General features: G+C 34.3%; 1 protein-coding gene across 1 annotated transcript in view; it reads right to left on the bottom strand.

Annotated features, from left to right (window-relative positions):
• Nucleotides 1-14,065, bottom strand: part of LOC141905108 (cytoplasmic dynein 2 heavy chain 1-like) — a 108,630-nt gene that overhangs the window by 26,554 nt on the left and 68,011 nt on the right. The gene's annotated exons all lie outside the window — the stretch shown is intronic.

Here is a 14,065-nt window from a genome sequence, read left to right as displayed (position 1 = left end):
AAATGGAATTTTCTTCCCTCACTGATCCCTTCATATTTCTGTTCTTGTCAGATAAGACGCACTAGCACATAAATATGTGGGGATCTGTGGGTGTTCATGATCACAATTTGAGTTCAGGAGGAAATCATGGAAATGGATTCCTGCAGATTCGGTATGATTTCAGCTAAGATATAATAATTTCTGTAACTGATACTGATTTCGTGCTGGTGAGATTTTGACTAATTAGCACAGGTCAGTGCTAGTAATGGGAATCAAATAGACACCTCTTTAAATACTGGTTTCTAACACAAAATTGGAGTTTTAATTTCTTTTGGGTGAATCAATTCTTTATCATTATTGAAAAGATTGAGTCAACTACAGAATTGAGGATCTAAATCATTTACTCTAATTTCTCATCAATAGTTGATGACTTGAAGTCCTCATTCAATGCTCAAACTATAGCACTAACTTACTCAATTCAACACAATATCTTTTCTCATCAATAGTTGATGACTTGAAGTACTCATTCAATGCTCAAACTATAACACTAACTTACTCAATTCAACACAATATCTTTTAGATAAAAAATGTCCTCAACCCTCCAGTCATCAGTCAATACCTCATCTAGTGTTCCTGGTACATGTCTAGTGGTAGTTTAACATATATTACTAGCACAGGCCTGTGCTGGGAATACTTTTGAGATATTTGATGTCAGAGATTTTGAGGATTAGCTAAAACCAGTCTTGTGATGGATATTAATTGTGGAAAATGAATATAGATTTTTTGAAACTGGTACTAATTTTGTGCTGGTGAGAAATTGACTAATTAGCACAGGTCAGTGCTGGTAACAATGATTCTATAGACACCTCTCATTAGCAAGATTCAATTGGATTCAAAAGTTTGATACCAATGAGTATCCATATGGGAACCTAAACGTCTTTTTCTCCTTACTTTTGATACTAGCACCAAATGATACCAGGACTAAAGGCATAAGTTCTACTTTTTAAATGGAGTTTTTTCCCTCACTGATCCCTTTATATTTCTGTTCTTGTCAGATAAGAAGCACTAGCACATAAATATGTGGGGATCTGTGGGTGTTCATAATCACAACTTGAGTTCAGGAGGAAATCATGGAACGGATTTCTGCAGATTCGGTATGATTTCACTTAAGATATAATAATTTCTGTAACTGATACTGATTTCGTGCTGGTGAGATTTTGACTAATTAGCACAGGTCAGTGCTAGTAATGGGAATCAAATAGACACCTCTTTAAATACTGGTTTCTAACACAAAATTGGAGTTTTAATTTCTTTTGGGTGATTTAATTCTTTATCATTATTGAAAAGATTGAGTCAACTACAGAATTGAGGATCTAAATCATTTACTCTAATTTCTCATCAATAGTTGATGACTTGAAGCACTCATTCAATACTCAAACTATAACACTAACTTACTCAATTCAACACAATATCTTTTAGATAAAAAATGTCCTCAACCCTCCAGTCATCCGTCAATACCTCATCTAGTGTCCCTGGTACATGTCTAGTGGTAGTTTAACATTACTAGCACAGGCCTGTGCTGGGAGTACTTTTGAGATATTTCATGTTATAGATTTTGAGGATTAGCTAAAACCAGTCTTGTGATGGATATTAATTGTGGAAAATGAATATAGATTTTTTGTAACTGGTACTAATTTTGTGCTGGTGAGAAATTGACTAATTAGCACAGGTCAGTGCTGGTAACAATGATTCTATAGACACCTCTAATTAGCAACATTCATTTGGATTAAAAGGTTTGATACCAATGAGTAGCCATTTGGGAACCTAAACGTCTATTTCTCCTTGTATCATATGAGGGCTTGTTTACTTTTTTATACTAGCACCAAATGATACCAGGACTAAAGGCATAAGATCTACTTTTCAAATGGAATTTTCTTCCCTCACTGATCCCTTCATATTTCCGTTCTTGTCAGATAAGACGCACTAGCACATAAATATGTGGGGATCTGTGGGTGTTCATAATCACAATTTGAGTTCAGGAGGAAATCATGGAAATGGATTTCTGCAGATTCGGTATGATTTCAGCTAAGATATAATAATTTCTGTAACTGATACTGATTTCATGCTGGTGAGATTTTGACTAATTAGCACAGGTCAGTGCTAGTAATGGGAATCAAATAGACACCTCTTTAAATACTGGTTTCTAACACAAAATTGGAGTTTTAATTTCTTTTGGGTGATTTAATTCTTTATCATTATTGAAAAGATTGAGTCAACTACAGAATTGAGGATCTAAATCATTTACTCTAATTTCTCATCACTAGTTGATGACTTGAAGCACTCATTCAATACTCAAACTATAACACTAACTTCCTCAATTCAACACAATATCTTTTAGATAAAAAATGTCCTCAACCCTCCAGTCATCCGTCAATACCTCATCTAGTGTCCCTGGTACATGTCTAGTGGTAGTTTAACATTACTAGCACAGGCCTGTGCTGGGAATACTTTTGAGATATTTCATGTCATAGATTTTGAGGATTAGCTAAAACCAGTCTTGTGATGGATATTAATTGTGGAAAATGAATATAGATTTTTTGTAACTGGTACTAATTTTGTGCTGGTGAGAAATTGACTAATTAGCACAGGTCAGTGCTGGTAACAATGATTCTATAGACACCTCTCATTAGCAAGATTCATTTGGATTAAAAGGTTTGATACCAATGAGTAGCCATTTGGGAACCTAAACATCTTTTTCTCCTTGTATCATATGAGGGCTTGTTTACTTTTGATACTAGCACCAAATGATACCAGGACTAAAGGCATAAGATCTACTTTTTAAATGGAGTTTTTTCCCTCACTGATCCCTTCATATTTCTGTTCTTGTCAGATAAGTCGCACTAGCACATAAATATGTGGGGATCTGTGGGTGTTCATAATCACAATTTGAGTTCAGGAGGAAATCATGGAAATGGATTTCTGCAGATTCGGTATGATTTCAGCTAAGATATAATGATTTCTGTAGCTGATACTGATTTCGTGCTGGTGAGATTTTGACTAATTAGCACAGGTCAGTGCTAGTAATGGGAATCAAATAGACACCTCTTTAAATACTGGTTTCTAACACAAAATTGGAGTTTTAATTTCTTTTGGGTGATTTAATTCTTTATCATTATTGAAAAGATTGAGTCAACTACAGAATTGAGGATCTAAATCATTTACTCTAATTTCTCATCAATAGTTGATGACTTGAAGTCCTCATTCAATGCTCAAACTATAGCACTAACTTACTCAATTCAACACAATATCTTTTCTCATCAATAGTTGATGACTTGAAGTACTCATTCAATGCTCAAACTATAACACTAACTTACTCAATTCAACACAATATCTTTTAGATAAAAAATGTCCTCAACTCTCCAGTTATCCGTCAATAACTCATCTAGTGTCCCTGGTACATGTCCAGTGGTAGTTTAACATATATTACTAGCACAGGCCAGTGCTGGGAATACTTTTGAGATATTTCATGTCAGAGATTTTGAGGATTAGCTAAAACCAGTCTTGTGATGGATATTAATTGTGGAAAATGAATATAGATTTTTTGTAACTGGTACTAATTTTGTGCTGGTGAGAAATTGACTAATTAGCACAGGTCAGTGCTGGTAACAATGATTCTATAGACACCTCTCATTAGCAAGATTCATTTGGATTAAAAGGTTTGATACCAATGAGTAGCCATTTGGGAACCTAAACATCTTTTTCTCCTTGTATCATATGAGGGCTTGTTTACTTTTGATACTAGCACCAAATGATACCAGGACTAAAGGCATAAGATCTACTTTTTAAATGGAGTTTTTTCCCTCACTGATCCCTTCATATTTCTGTTCTTGTCAGATAAGTCGCACTAGCACATAAATATGTGGGGATCTGTGGGTGTTCATAATCACAATTTGAGTTCAGGAGGAAATCATGGAAATGGATTTCTGCAGATTCGGTATGATTTCAGCTAAGATATAATGATTTCTGTAGCTGATGCTGATTTCGTGCTGGTGAGATTTTGACTAATTAGCACAGGTCAGTGCTAGTAATGGGAATCAAATAGACACCTCTTTAAATACTGGTTTCTAACACAAAATTGGAGTTTTAATTTCTTTTGGGTGATTTAATTCTTTATCATTATTGAAAAGATTGAGTCAACTACAGAATTGAGGATCTAAATCATTTACTCTAATTTCTCATCAATAGTTGATGACTTGAAGTCCTCATTCAATGCTCAAACTATAGCACTAACTTACTCAATTCAACACAATATCTTTTCTCATCAATAGTTGATGACTTGAAGTACTCATTCAATGCTCAAACTATAACACTAACTTACTCAATTCAACACAATATCTTTTAGATAAAAAATGTCCTCAACTCTCCAGTTATCCGTCAATACCTCATCTAGTGTCCCTGGTACATGTCCAGTGGTAGTTTAACATATATTACTAGCACAGGCCAGTGCTGGGAATACTTTTGAGATATTTCATGTCAGAGATTTTGAGGATTAGCTAAAACCAGTCTTGTGATGGATATTAATTGTGGAAAATGAATATAGATTTTTTGTAACTGGTACTAATTTTGTGCTGGTGAGAAATTGACTAATTAGCACAGGTCAGTGCTGGTAACAATGATTCTATAGACACCTCTCATTAGCAACATTCATTTGGATTAAAAGGTTTGATACCAATGAGTAGCCATTTGGGAACCTAAACGTCTATTTCTCCTTGTATCATATGAGGGCTTGTTTACTTTTTTATACTAGCACCAAATGATACCAGGACTAAAGGCATAAGTTCTACTTTTTAAATGGAATTTTCTTCCCTCACTGATCCCTTCATATTTCTGTTCTTGTCAGATAAGACGCACTAGCACATAAATATGTGGGGATCTGTGGGTGTTCATAATCACAATTTGAGTTCAGGAGGAAATCATGGAAATGGATTTCTGCAGATTCGGTATGATTTCACTTAAGATATAATAATTTCTGTAACTGATACTGATTTCGTGCTGGTGAGATTTTGACTAATTAGCACAGGTCAGTGCTAGTAATGGGAATCAAATAGACACCTCTTTAAATACTGGTTTCTAACACAAAATTGGAGTTTTAATTTCTTTTGGGTGATTTAATTCTTTATCATTATTGAAAAGATTGAGTCAACTACAGAATTGAGGATCTAAATCATTTACTCTAATTTCTCATCGATAGTTGATGACTTGAAGTACTCATTCAATGCTCAAACTACAACACTAACTTACTCAATTCAACACAATATCTTTTAGATAAAAAATGTCCTCAACCCTCCAGTCACCCGTCAATACCTCATCTAGTGTCCCTGGTACATGTCTAGTGGTAGTTTAACATATATTACTAGCACAGGCCTGTGCTGGGAATACTTTTGAGATATTTCATGTCAGAGATTTTGAGGATTAGCTAAAACCAGTCTTGTGATGGATATTAATTGTGGAAAATGAATATAGATTTTTTGTAACTGGTACTAATTTTGTGCTGGTGAGAAATTGACTAATTAGCACAGGTCAGTGCTGGTAACAATGATTCTATAGACACCTCTCATTAGCAACATTCATTTGGATTAAAAGGTTTGATACCAATGAGTAGCCATTTGGGAACCTAAACGTCTTTTTCTCCTTGTATCATATGAGGGCTTGTTTACTTTTTTATACTAGCACCAAATGATACCAGGACTAAAGGCATAAGTTCTACTTTTCAAATGGAATTTTCTTCCCTCACTGATCCCTTCATATTTCTGTTCTTGTCAGATAAGACGCACTAGCACATAAATATGTGGGGATCTGTGGGTGTTCATAATCACAATTTGAGTTCAGGAGGAAATCATGGAAATGGATTTCTGCAGATTCGGTATGATTTCAGCTAAGATATAATAATTTCTGTAACTGATACTGATTTCGTGCTGGTGAGATTTTGACTAATTAGCACAGGTCAGTGCTAGTAATGGGAATCAAATAGACACCTCTTTAAATACTGGTTTCTAACACAAAATTGGAGTTTTAATTTCTTTTGGGTGATTTAATTCTTTATCATTATTGAAAAGATTGAGTCAACTACAGAATTGAGGATCTAAATCATTTACTCTAATTTCTCATCGATAGTTGATGACTTGAAGTACTCATTCAATGCTCAAACTACAACACTAACTTACTCAATTCAACACAATATCTTTTAGATAAAAAATGTCCTCAACCCTCCAGTTATCCGTCAATACCTCATCTAGTGTCCCTGGTACATGTCTAGTGGTAGTTTAACATATATTACTAGCACAGGCCTGTGCTGGGAGTACTTTTGAGATATTACATGTCATAGATTTTGAGGATTAGCTAAAACCAGTCTTGTGATGGATATTAATTGTGGAAAATGAATATAGATTTTTTGTAACTGGTACTAATTTTGTGCTGGTGAGAAATTGACTAATTAGCACAGGTCAGTGCTGGTAACAATGATTCTATAGACACCTCGCATTAGCAGGATTCATTTGGATTATAAGGTTTGATACCAATGAGTAGCCATTTGGGAACCTAAACGTCTATTTCTCCTTGTATCATATGAGGGCTTGTTTACTTTTTTATACTAGCACCAAATGATACCAGGACTAAAGGCATAAGTTCTACTTTTTAAATGGAGTTTTCTTCCCTTACTGGTCCCTTCATATTTCTGTTCTTGTCAGATAAGACGCACTAGCACATAAATATGTGGGGATCTGTGGATGTTCATAATCACAATTTGAGTTCAGGAGGAAATCATGGAAATGGATTTCTGCAGATTCGGTATGATTTCAGCTAAGATATAATAATTTCTGTAACTGATACTGATTTCGTGCTGGTGAGATTTTGACTAATTAGCACAGGTCAGTGCTAGTAATGGGAATCAAATAGACACCTCTTTAAATACTGGTTTCTAACACAAAATTGGAGTTTTAATTTCTTTTGGGTGATTTAATTCTTTATCATTATTGAAAAGATTGAGTCAACTACAGAATTGAGTATCTAAATCATTTACTCTAATTTCTCATCGATAGTTGATGACCTGAAGTCCTCATTCAATGCTCAAACTATAGCACTAACTTACTCAATTCAACACAATATCTTTTCTCATCAATAGTTGATGACTTGAAGTACTCATTCAATGCTCAAACTATAACACTAACTTACTCAATTCAACACAATATCTTTTAGATAAAAAATGTCCTCAACCCTCCAGTTATCCGTCAATACCTCATCTAGTGTCCCTGGTACATGTCTAGTGGTAGTTTAACATATATTACTAGCACAGGCCTGTGCTGGGAGTACCTTTGAGATATTTCATGTCATAGATTTTGAGGATTAGCTAAAACCAGTCTTGTGATGGATATTAATTGTGGAAAATGAATATAGATTTTTTTGTAACTGGTACTAATTTTGTGCTGGTGAGAAATTGACTAATTAGCACAGGTCAGTGCTGGTAACAATGATTCTATAGACACCTCTCATTAGCAAGATTCATTTGGATTAAAAGGTTTGATACCAATGAGTAGCCATTTGGGAACCTAAACGTCTATTTCTCCTTGTATCATATGAGGGCTTGTTTACTTTTTTATACTAGCACCAAATGATTACCAGGACTAAAGGCATAAGTTCTACTTTTTAAATGGAGTTTTTTTCCCTCACTGATCCCTTCATATTTCTGTTCTTGTCAGGTAAGAAGCACCAGCACATAAATATGTGGGGATCTGTGGGTGTTCATAATAACAACTTGAGTTCAGGAGAAAATCATGGAAATGGATTTCTGCAGATACCGTATGATTTCACTTAAGATATAATAATTTCTGTAACTGATACTGATTTCGTGCTGGTGAGATTTTGACTAATTAGCACAGGTCAGTGCTAGTAATGGGAATCAAATAGACACCTCTTTAAATACTGGTTTCTAACACAAAATTGGAGTTTTAATTTCTTTTGGGTGATTTAATTCTTTATTATTATTGAAAAGATTGAGTCAACTACAAAATTGAGGATCTAAATCATTAACACATATTTGTAGCTTGATTAGTAATAATGGGTAATCAATGATTGATTATGTGAATGAAACTTCTCATCAATAGTTGATGACTTGAAGAACTCATTCACTGCTCAAACTATAGCACTAACTTACTCAATTCAACACAATGTCTTTAAGATAAAAAATGTCCTCAATCCTCCATTCATCAGTCAATACCTCATCTAGTGTTCCTGGTACATGTCTAGTGGTAGTTTAACATATATTACTAGCACAGGCCTGTGCTGGGAGTACTTTTGAGATATTTCATGTCATAGATTTTGAGGATTAGCTAAAACCAGTCTTGTTATGGATATTAATTGTGGAAAATGAATATAGATTTTTTGTAACTGGTACTAATTTTGTGCTGGTGAGAAATTGACTAATTAGCACAGGTCAGTGCTGGTAACAATGATTCTATAGACACCTCTCATTAGCAAGATTCATTTGGATTAAAAGGTTTGATACCAATGAGTAGCCATTTGTAAACCTAAACGTCTATTTCTCCTTGTATCATATGAGGGCTTGTTTACTTATGATACTAGCACCAAATGATACCAGGACTTAAGGCATAAGTTCTACTTTTTAAATGGAGTTTTTTTCCCTCACTGATCCCTTCATATTTCTGTTCTTGTCAGATAAGAAGCACTAGCACATAAATATGTGGGGATCTGTGGGTGTTCATAATCACAACTTGAGTTCAGGAGGAAATCATGGAAATGGATTTCTGCAGATTCGGTATGATTTCAGCTAAGATATAATAATTTCTGTAACTGATACTGATTTCGTGCTGGTGAGATTTTGACTAATTAGCACAGGTCAGTGCTAGTAATGGGAATCAAATAGACACCTCTTTAAATACTGGTTTCTAACACAAAATTGGAGTTTTAATTTCTTTTGGGTGATTTAATTCTTTATCATTATTGAAAAGATTGAGTCAACTACAGAATTGAGGATCTAAATCATTTACTCTAATTTCTCATCGATAGTTGATGACTTGAAGTACTCATTCAATGCTCAAACTATAACACTAACTTACTCAATTCAACACAATATCTTTTAGATAAAAAATGTCCTCAACCCTCCAGTTATCCGTCAATACCTCATCTAGTGTCCCTGGTACATGTCTAGTGGTAGTTTAACATATATTACTAGCACAGGCCTGTGCTGGGAATACTTTTGAGATATTTCATGTCAGAGATTTTGAGGATTAGCTAAAACCAGTCTTGTGATGGATATTAATTGTGGAAAATGAATATAGATTTTTTGTAACTGGTACTAATTTTGTGCTGGTGAGAAATTGACTAATTAGCACAGGTCAGTGCTGGTAACAATGATTCTATAGACACCTCTCATTAGCAACATTCATTTGGATTAAAAGGTTTGATACCAATGAGTAGCCATTTGGGAACCTAAACGTCTATTTCTCCTTGTATCATATGAGGGCTTGTTTACTTTTTTATACTAGCACCAAATGATACCAGGACTAAAGGCATAAGTTCTACTTTTTAAATGGAATTTTCTTCCCTCACTGATCCCTTCATATTTCTGTTCTTGTCAGATAAGACGCACTAGCATATAAATATGTGGGGATCTGTGGGTGTTCATAATCACAATTTGAGTTCAGGAGGAAATCATGGAAATGGATTTCTGCAGATTCGGTATGATTTCAGCTAAGATATAATAATTTCTGTAACTGATACTGATTTCGTGCTGGTGAGATTTTGACTAATTAGCACAGGTCAGTGCTAGTAATGGGAATCAAATAGACACCTCTTTAAATACTGGTTTCTAACACAAAATTGGAGTTTTAATTTCTTTTGGGTGATTTAATTCTTTATCATTATTGAAAAGATTGAGTCAACTACAGAATTGAGGATCTAAATCATTTACTCTAATTTCTCATCGATAGTTGATGACTTGAAGTACTCATTCAATGCTCAAACTATAACACTAACTTACTCAATTCAACACAATATCTTTTAGATAAAAAATGTCCTCAACCCTCCAGTTATCCTTCAATACCTCATCTAGTGTCCCTGGTACATGTCTAGTGGTAGTTTAACATATATTACTAGCACAGGCCTGTGCTGGGAGTACCTTTGAGATATTTCATGTCATAGATTTTGAGGATTAGCTAAAACCAGTCTTGTGATGGATATTAATTGTGGAAAATGAATATAGATTTTTTTGTAACTGGTACTAATTTTGTGCTGGTGAGAAATTGACTAATTAGCACAGATCAGTGCTGGTAACAATGATTCTATAGACACCTCTCATTAGCAAGATTCATTTGGATTAAAAGGTTTGATACCAATGAGTAGCCATTTGGGAACCTAAACGTCTATTTCTCCTTGGATCATATGAGGGCTTGTTTACTTTTTTATACTAGCACCAAATGATTACCAGGACTAAAGGCATAAGTTCTACTTTTTAAATGGAGTTTTTTTCCCTCACTGATCCCTTCATATTTCTGTTCTTGTCAGGTAAGAAGCACCAGCACATAAATATGTGGGGATCTGTGGGTGTTCATAATAACAACTTGAGTTCAGGAGAAAATCATGGAAATGGATTTCTGCAGATACCGTATGATTTCACTTAAGATATAATAATTTCTGTAACTGATACTGATTTCGTGCTGGTGAGATTTTGACTAATTAGCACAGGTCAGTGCTAGTAATGGGAATCAAATAGACACCTCTTTAAATACTGGTTTCTAACACAAAATTGGAGTTTTAATTTCTTTTGGGTAATTTAATTCTTTATTATTATTGAAAAGATTGAGTCAACTACAAAATTGAGGATCTAAATCATTAACACATATTTGTAGCTTGATTAGTAATAATGGGTAATCAATGATTGATTATGTGAATGAAACTTCTCATCAATAGTTGATGACTTGAAGAACTCATTCACTGCTCAAACTATAGCACTAACTTACTCAATTCAACACAATGTCTTTAAGATAAAAAATGTCCTCAATCCTCCATTCATCAGTCAATACCTCATCTAGTGTTCCTGGTACATGTCTAGTGGTAGTTTAACATATATTACTAGCACAGGCCTGTGCTGGGAGTACTTTTGAGATATTTCATGTCATAGATTTTGAGGATTAGCTAAAACCAGTCTTGTGATGGATATTAATTGTGGAAAATGAATATAGATTTTTTGTAACTGGTACTAATTTTGTGCTGGTGAGAAATTGACTAATTAGCACAGGTCAGTGCTGGTAACAATGATTCTATAGACACCTCTCATTAGCAAGATTCATTTGGATTAAAAGGTTTGATACCAATGAGTAGCCATTTGTAAACCTAAACGTCTATTTCTCCTTGTATCATATGAGGGCTTGTTTACTTATGATACTAGCACCAAATGATACCAGGACTTAAGGCATAAGTTCTACTTTTTAAATGGAGTTTTTTTCCCTCACTGATCCCTTCATATTTCTGTTCTTGTCAGATAAGAAGCACTAGCACATAAATATGTGGGGATCTGTGGGTGTTCATAATCACAACTTGAGTTCAGGAGGAAATCATGGAAATGGATTTCTGCAGATTCGGTATGATTTCAGCTAAGATATAATAATTTCTGTAACTGATACTGATTTCGTGCTGGTGAGATTTTGACTAATTAGCACAGGTCAGTGCTAGTAATGGGAATCAAATAGACACCTCTTTAAATACTGGTTTCTAACACAAAATTGGAGTTTTAATTTCTTTTGGGTGATTTAATTCTTTATCATTATTGAAAAGATTGAGTCAACTACAGAATTGAGGATCTAAATCATTTACTCTAATTTCTCATCGATAGTTGATGACTTGAAGTACTCATTCAATGCTCAAACTATAACACTAACTTACTCAATTCAACACAATATCTTTTAGATAAAAAATGTCCTCAACCCTCCTGTTATCCGTCAATACCTCATCTAGTGTCCCTGGTACATGTCTAGTGGTAGTTTAACATATATTACTAGCACAGGCCTGTGCTGGGAATACTTTTGAGATATTTCATGTCAGAGATTTTGAGGATTAGCTAAAACCAGTCTTGTGATGGATATTAATTGTGGAAAATGAATATAGATTTTTTGTAACTGGTACTAATTTTGTGCTGGTGAGAAATTGACTAATTAGCACAGGTCAGTGCTGGTAACAATGATTCTATAGACACCTCTCATTAGCAACATTCATTTGGATTAAAAGGTTTGATACCAATGAGTAGCCATTTGGGAACCTAAACGTCTATTTCTCCTTGTATCATATGAGGGCTTGTTTACTTTTTTATACTAGCACCAAATGATACCAGGACTAAAGGCATAAGTTCTACTTTTTAAATGGAATTTTCTTCCCTCACTGATCCCTTCATATTTCTGTTCTTGTCAGATAAGACACACTAGCATATAAATATGTGGGGATCTGTGGGTGTTCATAATCACAATTTGAGTTCAGGAGGAAATCATGGAAATGGATTTCTGCAGATTCGGTATGATTTCAGCTAAGATATAATAATTTCTGTAACTGATACTGATTTCGTGCTGGTGAGATTTTGACTAATTAGCACAGGTCAGTGCTAGTAATGGGAATCAAATAGACACCTCTTTAAATACTGGTTTCTAACACAAAATTGGAGTTTTAATTTCTTTTGGGTGATTTAATTCTTTATCATTATTGAAAAGATTGAGTCAACTACAGAATTGAGGATCTAAATCATTTACTCTAATTTCTCATCGATAGTTGATGACTTGAAGTACTCATTCAATGCTCAAACTATAACACTAACTTACTCAATTCAACACAATATCTTTTAGATAAAAAATGTCCTCAACCCTCCAGTTATCCGTCAATACCTCATCTAGTGTCCCTGGTACATGTCTAGTGGTAGTTTAACATATATTACTAGCACAGGCCTGTGCTGGGAATACTTTTGAGATATTTCATGTCATAGATTTTGAGGATTAGCTAAAACCAGTATTGTGATGGATATTAATTGTGGAAAATGAATATAGATTTTTTGTAACTGGTACTAATTTTGTGCTGGTGAGAAATTGACTAATTAGCACAGGTCAGTGCTGGTAACAATGATTCTATAGACACCTCTCATTAGCAAGATTCATTTGGATTAAAAGGTTTGATACCAATGAGTAGCCATTTGTAAACCTAAACGTCTATTTCTCCTTGTATCATATGAGGGCTTGTTTACTTATGATACTAGCACCAAATGATACCAGGACTTAAGGCATAAGTTCTACTTTTTAAATGGAGTTTTTTTCCCTCACTGATCCCTTTATATTTCTGTTCTTGTCAGATAAGAAGCACTAGCACATAAATATGTGGGGATCTGTGGGTGTTCATAATCACAACTTGAGTTCAGGAGGAAATCATGGAAATGGATTTCTGCAGATTCGGTATGATTTCAGCTAAGATATAATAATTTCTGTAACTGATACTGATTTCGTGCTGGTGAGATTTTGTCTAATTAGCACACGTCAGTGCTAGTAATGGGAATCAAATAGACACCTCTTTAAATACTGGTTTCTAACACAAAATTGGAGTTTTAATTTCTTTTGGGTGATTTAATTCTTGTGAAGGATATTAATTGTGGAAAATCAATATAGATTTTTTGTAACTGATACTGATTTCGTGCTGGTGAGAATTTGACTAATTAGCACAGGTCAGTGCTAGTAATGGGAATCAAATAGCCATCTCTTTAACTACTGGTTTCCGAAACAAAATTCGAGTTTTAATTTCTTTTGGGCGATTTTAATTCTTAACTATTATTGAAAAGACAGTGACACTGATTTGTAGCCTGAATAGTAATGTGGGGTTATTAATGATTGATTAAGTGAATGAACCTGCTCATCATCAGTTGATGACTTGTACTCATTCAATGGCTTTTTTCTGCCAGTACCATGTTCAATAAAATCTAAGTCAACAAGGAAGGTGATGCACAATAACTTAGACATTGATATATGCCCGGGATTTTGATTAATAA

This window comes from Tubulanus polymorphus, chromosome 5, assembly GCF_964204645.1.
Source record: "Tubulanus polymorphus chromosome 5, tnTubPoly1.2, whole genome shotgun sequence".
In the NCBI taxonomy this organism is placed as follows: domain Eukaryota; kingdom Metazoa; phylum Nemertea; class Palaeonemertea; order Tubulaniformes; family Tubulanidae; genus Tubulanus; species Tubulanus polymorphus.
This window is presented reverse-complemented; position numbering and strand designations above follow the sequence as displayed.